This window comes from Octopus sinensis, linkage group LG17 (assembly GCF_006345805.1).
Source record: "Octopus sinensis linkage group LG17, ASM634580v1, whole genome shotgun sequence".
NCBI classification, from domain to species: Eukaryota; Metazoa; Mollusca; class Cephalopoda; order Octopoda; family Octopodidae; genus Octopus; species Octopus sinensis.
The window spans coordinates 13,984,678-13,997,177 of NC_043013.1; the positions used below are offsets into that span (position 1 = coordinate 13,984,678).

At 40.9% G+C, this 12,500-nt stretch overlaps 1 protein-coding gene and 2 long non-coding RNA genes across 8 annotated transcripts in view; 2 read left to right on the forward strand and 1 right to left on the reverse strand.

Moving 5' to 3' along the window:
- The window catches only part of LOC115221048 (transient receptor potential cation channel subfamily M member 2-like), a 706,843-nt gene that overhangs the window by 277,693 nt on the left and 416,650 nt on the right, over positions 1-12,500 (forward strand). The gene's annotated exons all lie outside the window — the stretch shown is intronic.
- The window catches only part of LOC118766710, a 44,035-nt gene continuing 34,558 nt past the window's right edge, over positions 3,024-12,500 (reverse strand). Inside the window, exons 1-3 of one of the 2 annotated variants that reach the window (XR_005002619.1) lie at positions 9,384-9,395; positions 4,795-5,203; positions 3,024-3,091 (exon numbers count right to left, since the gene is read on the reverse strand). This is a non-coding gene — a long non-coding RNA (uncharacterized LOC118766710). Of the gene's footprint in view, positions 3,092-4,794; positions 5,204-9,383; positions 9,396-12,500 lie in introns of those variants that run through there. The other variant, XR_005002618.1, reaches the window with a different exon arrangement.
- LOC118766709 overlaps positions 5,071-12,500 on the forward strand; it is a 15,520-nt gene continuing 8,090 nt past the window's right edge. The window contains exon 1 of the long non-coding RNA XR_005002617.1: positions 5,071-5,205. This is a non-coding gene — a long non-coding RNA (uncharacterized LOC118766709). The remainder of the gene's footprint in view (positions 5,206-12,500) is intronic.

A 12,500-nucleotide genomic window follows, 5' to 3' on the forward strand; every position in this document is an offset into this window, starting at 1 on the left:
AGATCCATATTATTTGTGAAGCAGAGATCCAGTGTGTTACCTGCCCCGGTTGGTTGGAGTATTACTTGTTCCATGTACATAGTGTTGATGAGGTTCAGGAGGGACCTCGCCTGTCCTCGTTCACATCGTGTCATTCCTGGGAGAGAAAGGCCTTCGGGCCATCTGACATTGGGTAGATTGAAGTCTCCCATGGGAAGTACACTTATGTGTTGTTCTAGTGGGACTAGAACTTCTATTTTTATAACGCAGTCTTCAAACTTGCCCATATGGCTTGGGGCATCTGGAGGGCGATATGTAGCACACACAACTACACCAAGTTGCCTTACATGTACAATTAGTGTGTCACCCACCGAGTTTGAGTTGAGTATTTTTAACGCCTCCCACCCCCACCCCCAGAAGTAGAGGTAGGCTGGATTGTAGCCATACTTCTATACAAGAGGGTGGACAAGTTACAATTGATCGAAATTACAAGAGACGGGCTAACAATTCCAGTCTGTTATATATTTTGAGTATTGTTATCACTAGCGATATCAAGATATAACTTTGTATTTTGTATTTTATGTGTAGATGTATATATATAGATGTACATGTAATATGTACACATATATATACACATATATACATGCACTAGCACTATGACCCGGCAACGACGGGTCTTTAATGCTAGTATATATATATATGTCTGACTTTCAGTTTCTGTCTACCAAATTCACTCACAAGGCTTTGGTCTGCCTGAGGCTATAGTAGAAGACAATCACCCAAGATGCAACGCCGTGAGACTGAATCCGGAACCGTTTGGTAGGGAAGCAAGCTTCTTACCCCACAGCCACAGGAGAAATAGAACTCAATGCATGGAAAAGAGCAAAAAAAAGAAACAAAGTTATCCTGATGGCCCAGAGTATCGTCCATGACTGTGACATGCACAAAACCTTGAACCCTTGAGTCACTTGCGTAAATTTTCTGCCGTCGAAATACACACAAACACACGCACATATACACACACTACATACTCCCATACACACACACACAGTCCACGCACTCACATATACTGAAGCTCAGCAAAGTGAAGTAGAAAGCTAATTAAGATGGAGGTTAAGAATTGCAAAGACTGAATATAAATAAGAGAAAGAGAGAGTAGAGGAAAGAGAGAGAGAGTGAGTAAGTGAGAGAGAGAGAGAAAGTGGTGGTTGAGGGCATTTTAGAAATCAGATATGATGGGAGGAAAATTTTGTGGAAATACATAAGAAAACTAGACACGCCTTATATTGTACATAGACAAACACATGCACGCACGCATACACACACACACACACACAAGCATGTGTGCGTGAGCGTGTGTGTGTACGTGTGCGTGTGTGCGTATAGACGGGCAGACAAGTACCACACATATCCGTGTCTGTATGTCTGTCTGAATATGTACATCTATATGAGTGTGTGTGTTTATGTATGTGTGTATGGAGAGAAGGCACCTAACGGAAAGAGCATATGAGGAAAGATGGAAGGATGTAGTAAGGAAGTTGGGAGCGAATGTCCCTACATAACTCATCCAGGGTAAAAAGAAAAGGTGTAGCTGTTGGAACTTAAAGTAATATCAAAATTTTAAAAAAATATTACATAAGTCATTTTAATATATTTTTATTAAAAAAAAACTCGCTAAATAAACTCTTTTAAATGTTTGTAGTGTCCTGTGTTGTCCCTTCTATGTTTGATTGTATAATCGTAATAAAGAGAATTACTACAGTGATATATCTATTCTTTCTATTTACAGTACCATTTACATCCGTTACAGTACTATTAGTTGGTTTCACACTATTACTTCTGCTTCATCCATTTTCATTTCTGGCTCAATTTTTCCAGGTATGATATTTACTGTCTTTATTTCAGTTGTTGCTGTTGTTGTTGGTGGTGGTATTACTATTATTATTATTATTATTGTTATTGTTATTATTGTTGTTGTTGTTGTTATTATTATCATTATTAAATGGACTAATCCCTCCAAATTTCAAGCCATGTGCCTATAGTAGAAAGGTTGTTATTATTAAGGGCAGAGACCTGGCTGAATTGTTAGCACACTGGGCAAAATGCTTAGCAGCATATTTAGAAATATTTGATACGATGTGATATCGAAACTATGATATTTGCTGTTTTATCACATGAAATGATATTCATTCTCCATTCTAAACTATTTGATATTCTCTTTGATTTTCTGGTCCTGAATGTCTTATAATCATTCTGCACCAATTTACAAACATGAACTTCAAATTCCTGCTGCTGCCAGACCAGTTTACTGGTATCTTGCACAATGCAGTATTAATAAACTTGATATCTTCTAAAATATAAATTGAAATATGAAATAGAATTTATTCTTACGTATGCATTGACTGTGGATACTAGCTCATAATTTTCACATTATATGCATATAAGCCATGGGCTGGTGGTCTATTCACCTTTAATTTGATTTGGGTACATGATATTAATAAGTCATAATAATAACAAAACATCGATGTTTATCACTCCTGAATGGGATCTGGGGTGAGTTATCTCACCTTCCCGTGATTTTCAGGTGTTTTAACAGTTGACACCTTGAGGAAGTAATCTCTACTAGGCCAAGTGAAGTCCTACTGGCAAATACACAAAGCATGTACTTTAAGTATGTGTACTTACTTGTACTTGTGGCGACATTCACCCTGGGCGGGTTGAGTGGGCTTCTTCTACCACCCTCAAGGCATTGTATTCGCCATTGAGAATTCATGTAAGAAGTTTTGTAGGAATATGTGGATTTGACAAGCGGTCCCCAACAATCCCGCATGTAGAGACATCCTGTTTGCCGCAGATTGTCCGCAGACGCAGGGGCAGAACGACCGAGGAGCTGCCGGTTGTCGAAACAGACACTCCGAGGGTTTTCACCAGAGCCCCGTCTGCTGGGTTGTGGCCCTAATACTACTCGGTGTCAGACCAATCCGCCTTGGGTGGCCCTACCAGGAACCGAATTTTCCAACGGCATAGCTCTGACACTACCCGTTGGTGATCTGTTCTTGTAAGGGTACATACATTGAGTCCTGGGGTAAATAATTACCTTGGGAGCCACCATCTGAAATGATAAATATACATCATGATCATCATCGTTTAACGTCCGTTTTCCATGATAGCATGGGTTGGACGGTTCAACTGGGGTCTGGGAAGCCAGAAGGCTGCGCCAGGCCCAGTTGATCTGGCAGTGTTTCTACAGCTGGATGCCCTTCCTAACGCCAACCACTCCGAGAGTGTAGTGGGTGCTTTTTATGTGCCACCTGCACAGGTGCCAGATGAGGCTGGCAAATGGCCACGATTGGATGGTGGCTTTTTCGTGCCACCGGTACGGGGGCCAGACGAGGCTGGCAACGGCCACAATCGGATGGTGCTTTTTATGTGCCACCGGCACGGAGGCCAGTCGGGGCGGTGCTGGCAACGGCCACGTTCGGATGGTTCTCTTACGTGCCACCGGCACTGGTATCTCAGCTACAATTTCCATTGATGTTGAAAGATTTCGATTTTGATTTTCACTTGCCTCAACAGGTCTTCACAAGTAGGGTTTGTACAAATTATATAATTTGTATATGTCACTATATTTAGTTAGAAATTTATGAGTCGGACAATTTATCAGAAAATTGCAACCAAAAAATATTTTTCAGAAAGATAAACTGAAAACTTTAATCATCTCTAATATAAATTGGACATGGGCAATCGTTGTGTTATTTCTTGTCTTGAGGTTCACAACCAAATGGCTGGATGGATTCGCATGAAAAATGGCACACGTGGAGATGGGTGCATAGATTGGAATGCAGTTTGTATTTTTTTCCTAACCCCCATACTTACCGAGAAAATCGATTAAAAATTTTTCTGATGAATTCCCCTCTTTCTTCTGCCATTAAAAACAACCAGTTGCTTAGAAGCTGTTTTCTGAAGGGGTGGGGTCAGGAAATTTTCATACAGCTGGAGGCTCCAATTGAAACAGGGGACCCAAAACTATAAGCTTGAAAAACGCTGTTATAGATTATGCCTAACCAAAAACGATCATAGCCACATCATCCAAACAGACTGGGTGAAACTGGGCTTAGCTGCTAGTTTCATATAAACTTCTTTGAGATCATCTCTAGTTCCAGGTGTAGAAGCAAAACCTGGCATCAAATGACAGAGGTGATGAAAGGCAAAATTAATCTTAGTAGGATTTGAAGACAGAATGTAAACAGCTCGAAGAAATTATACTGCAAAGCATTTTACCGACAATCTAACAAATGTGCCAGCTCATCACTACTCAAAGCAATGATCCATATTAGGATTATGACATTAAGAGACTCAATATAATCAAGCATTCTTTTACTTGTTTCAGTCATTAGACTGTGGCCATGCTGGGGCATCACCACCTTAAAGATTAATCAACTGAATCAACCCCAATACTTGTTTTTTAAAGCCTGGTACTTATTCTATTGGTTTATTTTGCTGAACTGCTAAGTTACAGGGACATAAACACACCAACATCGATTGTCAAGCAGTGGTTGGGGACAATCCCCAACAAAGATGTACACACAAATACATAACCTTTTCAGTTTCTGTCTACCATACGAACTCCCAAAGTTTTGGTTGGCCTGAGGCAATAGGGGACACTCACCTAAGATGTCATGCAGAGGGATTGAACTAAGAACCATGTGGTTGGGAAGCTATATTCTTACTACAGCCATTCTTTGCTTATGTATTATTGAAAACAAAACAATAAAAGTAGTAAATCTAGAAATTCTAGATCATTCTTAAGCTTACCATTGAACAGCAAGATGTGGAGGCATGTTACCATTTGAATCTGCAAAATGGGTATCAAGGCCAGGCTTCAAGAACATCTCTACCACAACAAACCAAATGCAGAGATCCATTTCCATGATTATTCATCACATTGACGTCAGGTTTAGACAGCTGTAACACTCCTACTATCTTGCTGTGTCCACCTTGACAGGCTGAATGCAGAGATGTCATTCTCCGGTTATTCATCACACCAGGTTTAAACTTTGACATATTCACGGTGCCAATGCATTAACATGTTACATGCAAAAATGTGTTGCCGTGCTTGGTCACTGCATTGACGTCACAATTAGATTGCAGTAACAGCTGTGTCACAGTATACAACCTCACAGGCCAGATATAGGGGAGGTCTACTACAAAAATCTTGATTTTTCTGTAAAAGAAAGAGGTCAACATTTTAGCATTCAGTTTACTCTCAAATGTTATATGCTTATTTATTTGCATGGTTTTGAATTAACCATGCATTATCTTGTAGCTCTGAGATTGAATATGTGTTTACTTTTACATATTGTTTACATATTCGTTTTCTCCATACTTGTTAACACCCATCAGGCTGGTTTATTATCGTTTTTGTTCCCGGGAAAAGATCTTTATATAGACCAAGTTTTGTATATTTGGAATCTACATGATAAAACAGTATCGCCTGGCGTTACTCGGGTTTGTTTCGGCCCTTTAGAATTGGAATTTTTGAAAAGTAAAAATTTTGCATTATGTAGCTTGTTATTCTCTTTAAGTGAACATTTTTCTGGTTGAAATACACTGAAAAATGGTGACACAGCAGTCAAAAAATCGTAAAAAAATAGAGCTTTTCATAGAAAAAATGCACCTTTTTGATGTAAATAATTTTTGGTGTTTACATGGTCTGATTTGAATTTTTTCTTCTACGGAACGAAGAGCAAGCCTTCTTCTATCATACTCTCAATTTTGGTCAATTTGCGCTGTAGGGTCTCGGAGGAGATAGTGTTAGTTGAAGGCTACCAAACCTGCCATACACAGACAACTTCAGCTTTATATATATAGCGATAACAATATAAAAGATGTAGAAAATAAGGTATGAGAGTGGAGTTGAAGCTGGATCATGTCAATGAGTGATGTTATGCTAACCATTCAGGTAGTACTCTGTATGTGGTCTTGGATACCTGTATGTGTAGCAGCAGTAGTACCATCCCATATCTAGGATGGAACTACTGTGATCCTCACTTCAGTTTTGATTATTGCAGATTTGACCATATCAATGCGTATGTAGTGTATGCCTAGCATTGAGGTTAAACTAGAAAAACTAAGCTGAATGAATGTTCTGGGCTGTTTATCTACCTACATGAAATCATACATTTACACGTACCTAAACCTACTTACCTAGCTACTATCTATCTATCTATCTGTCTGTCTGTTGCCTGTCTTCCGTCCGTCTGTCTGTCTATCTATCTATCTATCTATCTATCCATACTTCTATCTGTTTGTCAGTCTGTCTAATATGTGCACTAGATAAATAACAGACATGTTATGTATGTATGAAACTGGTTTGCACACACACACCACCACGTCTACTCTGCTAAAATACTTTTCTCAAACACGTCTGCTCTGCAACAAACCAATTCTTTTTTCTGTATATACATAAACCTTATATTAAAGTTCTCATACATATATATCCATCATTAGAAATTAACATTAAATATTTCAACATCAAGTTATAAATTTTCAAGGGAAGTAACTGCAATTTTTAAAACAATGTTTATCTTAGAGTTGATTCCCCTGTGTAACTGTCCCCCTTTCTTAATTCCAACTCTGTTTATGTTGGAAGGTAAGATTCATTTTTGAATGGTGGTGGTGATGGCGTTGTTGTTATTGTTGTTGTTGTTGTTGTTGGTAGTGGTGGTGTTGGTGTTGGTGGTGGTGTCGGTGGTGGTGGTGGTGGTGGCGGTGGTGGTGGTGGTGGTGGTGGTTTCGATGATATTTAGGATAATGATAATTATCAAGATAATAAAGATAACGTTACACATCAACACTCTCCGCCTCCTCCTCCTCATCATCATCATCATCATTATCACCACCATCATCAGTAACCAAAAGAACACGCACACACACACACACACACCGCTGCCTTCACCATTGTCGCACACTTTTCTTCATTTCGAACACTCTTAACCACTATTACCACTACTACCACCACCGCCACTACTATCCCTACCACCATCAACAACAACAACACAAACACTGACACTGCCACCACTATATCCACCATCTCTGCCACCGTCATCAATATTATTACCATCACCACGTACACCACCACCGCTACCACCATCGCCACCACCACCAACAACAACAACAATACCATCTCATCCATCGTTACCAACACCACTGTCACCACCACCATCACCTCCACCGCCTCTCCTGATACTATCATCACCATCGCCAACAACATCAACACTATCATAACTACCACCGCCACCACCACTACCATCAAAGAGGGGGGTCTTTGTGTGTTGGTGTCTTAATGTTCTTGTAACTCAGCGGTTCAGCAAAGAGTTCGATAGAATAAAAAGTACTGGGGTTAATTAGACTAAAAATTCTCCAAGGTGGTGCCCCAGCATGGCCGCAGTCTCATGATTGAAACAAATAAAAGGTTAAAAAAAAAGATAAGACATTATCTAGTATGTCCCTCTTTTCCTTTTTAATCTCATCTATGAGATTTGAGGGAGTTTAACTATCATTTCTAACATGTCGAATGACTACGTAGAGGCCACTCTCGGTGACGTAGGTTGAAAGCGTCATTCATAGACGTCTGTTGATAGATGAGAAGAATAAATTAGTGAAAAAATTGCAGAAAATATTTTTTTTTCAGAGACGTTTGAGACGGGAAGAGGCCATTTGATGCCAAAGTGGTCGAAAGAACTCTTAATTAACGAACGTAACTGCACTTGAAACATTCTCCACTGGAACTATATTTAACATCAAAACAATTAACAAAGAGAGACTTAGAGCAAATATTGCATGGCTCTCTGTTTTAAAATTGATGGCAGAAAGAAAGGGAGAGATAAAGAGAGAAAAAGGAGACTTTGAGAGAGTGTGTGGGGGGGGGATGTACTCGGTAACCAGAGATTCTTATTTACGTAAGAATCATATTCTCATTAGCTCTTTAACAGTTGACAAGTCTTGTTGTTGTAGGTATTGCCGTCGTCGTCGTAATCGTCGTCGCCGCTGGTGTTGTTTCTACCGAAGGCTGAGCTGCAGTCTTTGAATGTATTGGGCCGGGAGCGCGTGTCACACAGTTCCGAGCAGATATATATGTGTGCGGCTTTCCAGCAGCACTTTGCCCGACTGTTTGGAACGAGCGATGTATCAGAGACGACAGTAGACGTCAGTTCTTGCCTCGATGGTCTGTCACATTTCTCAGCAAATGACACGAAATACTGTGAGAAGCTGCAAAAAAGCTGTCGAAATATCAAAAATAGATGATCAATTGCACAAGGCATAAATCATACGGTTTAGAAATAGTCTGCCTTACAAATTCTACAGGTTCCATGTCAAACTTCTTTGGTGACTCCTAAGCTGCCGTCTACTGCAACTGACAGTTGAACGGGAGAATTCCTAGTATTGCTAGCTGGGAAGTGATAACGCTGCCAAGAAATGATTGGCAAAGGGATCATCGTAGACAATCAGGCAATGCCTCTGTTAGACATAGACTTTAAGATTTGGGCTAATGAATTAGCGAAAAGTTTAGCAGAATGTCGTTGGTGGTCTGGTCAGTGAAGCGCAAACGTATTCTACACAACATACGGTGGGTTGGGAACAAAATGGGCTTCAGTGGCGCTCTGATCAATTTGGATTAATCAAAAGCTTTTGATAGGGTCAACCATCGATACTTGGAAGCCGTTCTTAAATTGGCCCGGTTCAGACGTGTTTTCAGAGATCGGGTCGCTGCATAATGCACAGCAGCATTTGCTCGTGGTCAAAGTAAACGGCTACCACTTCGAACAGTTTTGCATCGCACATCCGGTCCGATAGGGCTTCTCTCCTTTTGCCTCTTCTGTACATGCTAGTTCTTGAGCTCCAACTGTGAAAGCTGGAACAGTTGAGTGAAAGGAGGAATCCCTTTCGAACTGGAGGGTCGTATTGACGTGTGCCACAAGACATCACCGATATTCATAGTGCAGACCAACCAAACCAGGATGCTCATATAGTCCTGAATATAAAGGTTGGAGTGGCATGGCTGGAATACCTTTTGATCATTGGCTTGCATGATCAGGATTGAACTACACCAGCTACAAAAATACTACAACAACACTATCTCACCACCATCACTACCACCATACATACATACCACCACAGTCGTCCATACCACTACTACCATCGCCATCCATTCCACCCCTACCTTCAATACCACTACCACCAGGGTCGTATTGACGTGTGCCACAAGACATAAGCGATATTCATAGCGCAGACCAACCAAACCAGGATGCTCAACCACTTATCGCCGTTTGTATCTCAGCTAAATTTAAGAGCTTTCGGCAGCATTCAGCACCTTTCACCGAGTGCTGCGACAGGCCATCCACCATTTTCAGATCACCACCCACTGTGAAGAGTTAAGGAAAGCGCCCATGGAAAGCTGCAGATGTTGTCTGGGAGGGTGTGTTGGCAGTGGCAACGGCAGTGGTAGTGGCAGTGGCGGCGGGGAAGGAGATGGTGGTGGAGCGGGAGACGGCAGCGGTGGCGGCGGCGGTGGTGGTGCTGGTGATGGCGTTGTTGTTATTGTTGTTGTTGTTGGTGGTGGTGGTGGTGGGGTCGGTGGTGGTGGCGGTGGTGGTGGTTTCGATGATATTTAGGATAATGATAATTATCAAGATAATAAAGATAACGTTACACATCAACACTCTCCGCCTCCTCCTCCTCCTCATCATCATCATCATTATCACCACCATCATCAGTAACCAAAAGAACACGCACACACACACACACACACCGCTGCCTTCACCATTGTCGCACACTTTTCTTCATTTCGAACACTCTTAACCACTATTACCACTACTACCACCACCGCCACTACTATCCCTACCACCATCAACAACAACACAAACACTGACACTGCCACCACTATATCCACCATCTCTGCCACCGTCATCAATATTATTACCATCACCAAGTACACCACCACCGCTACCACCATCGCCACCACCACCACCAGCAACAACAATACCATCTCATCCATCGTTACCAACACCACTGTCACCACCACCATCACCTCCACCGCCTCTCCTGATACTATCATCACCATCGCCAACAACATCAACACTATCATAACTACCACCGCCACCACCACTACCATCATTATCATCATTATCGTCATCACCCCCAACACAACTACTTCTAAGGAGACTTCAGCCAACGAAGGAACCCTTACATCAGAGGTTTCCAACCGGGGTGTCGTGACACCCTGGGGAGTGTGCTATAGACAGTAGTTACGGGCGCCTCGAGGTTTTTTAATTTAAATAACAATTAACAAAAAGCAAATGTTAATACGGGTATCGGGTGGATCGAGGAGTCAGGGTGACCAGGTCAGAGACGTGTTGGTGACCTTTGATGTATGTAATCATTTAACTTGCTAAAAATGGGTGACAAGGAGCCCTCAAAAACCTCAGTACTGCTTTCTTTTAATGGTTAGGGGGGGGAACATGTAGTCCTGAATATAAAGGTTGGAGTGGCATGGCTGGAATACCTTTTGATCATTGGCTTGAATGATCGGGGTTGAACTATACCATCTACAAGAATACTACAATATTATCTCACCACCATTGCTACCACCATACATACATACCACCACAGTCGTCCATACCACTACTACCATCGCCATCCACTCCACCACTACCATCAATACTACTACCACCAGCACCATCCATATAACTACAACCTCCACCATCCATCCATACCATCACCACCACCATCCATACATTCCCCAACATCCAAACCACCACAGACTCACACCACCATCAACACCAGCCATATTACCACCACCATCCATCCATATACCCCCCAACATCCATACTACCATCCACACAACCACCACCCATACAACCACCACCATCATCAATACTGCCACCACCATCCTTACCACTACCCATACCCTTACTCCCGCCATTCATACCACCACCACCCATACCACCAGCACTACAATCATCCATACAATCACCACCACCATCTATACCAACATCCATACTACCGCTACCACTACAACACTGCCACTGATGGTGTTGTAGTCGCTCCTGCAACACTATCGTCGGTACTACAATAACAAAACCACCCGCCTCTTGAACACTACCACCACTACAACCACCAAAACCGCCACAATGCAATTGTTACAACAACACCACCACCACTACCACTTTAACACTACAAGTACTACCAATTTTTTACCAATACACCACCATTAATACCATCACCATTAATACCATCACCATTAATACCATCACCATTAATACCACCACCACCACCGCTACAAACCAGCATACAACTATTATTTCTTGTGTCGGTCATTTGACTGTGGTCATGCTGGAGCACTGCTTTGAATGGTTTTAGTCGAGCAAATCGACGCTAGGGCTTTTTTTTAAACCTAGTACTTATTCTATAGGTCTCTTTTGCCAAACTGCTAGTTACGGTGTTGTAAACACACTAACACCGATGGTGGACATACACACACATACATGTATGTATGTTTGTATGTATGTATGTATATATATATATGTGTGTATATATATATGAATGTATATATATGTGTGTATATATATATATATATATATATTATATATATTATATATATATATATATATATATATTATATATATATATAAACAGGGTACAAGACAAACACACAAGGAAAAATCCCCTTCATCAGCTGTCCCTAGTTCAACACCAGCGTGTTTTTTCGTTGTTAAAAAAAGGTCCGTTCCATGCTTGTTTTTACGTTTTCGTTTCTCGTTGAGTTCTACGTCTATTTGTGGTGTCCTGTACTCACGTATATATATTTATATATGCATGTATATATACATGTAGATGTAGGTACGTACATATATGTATGTATGTATGCATATATTTTATTTATTACACTATTGTATGACTGAGCGCCCTCGCGTCGATTCGATTCGATTCGTTTCGTTTCGTTTCGTTTCGTTTCGTTTCTTCTTCTCTAAGCAAGTTTATATATATATATATATATTGTTATTATTTTTTTATATTTTTTTTACGTATTTTTGAATTTTTTTTTTTTTTTCGAGTAACATCGTCCGTTTTTTCCGTCACCGTGTTGTATACTTTCGAGGTTTTCTTCCAAGGAATCTAATGCGACTGGCTTAGATTTCCCTTGGCGGGCTGCCCAGATTGGAGCAATCTCAAGATTAATCAGCCGAAATTGCGAAGATGATCTGGTTCTTGACTGATGACTGAGAGCTTCGAAAGTCCCGTCTGTGTGTTTTTTTGTCGTCTTCAAAATGTTTCACGTTCTTGTCCCTGTTTGTGTTTTTTTTTAACGTTTACATATATATATATATATATATATATATATATATATATATAATTATAAATTAGGGTATCTACGAGATACCACCTAGCTGAAAACAGCAGCCATGAACCGACTCTAAAACCACCTTAAGTTTTCATATAGCAACATGGAGAAAAGACAA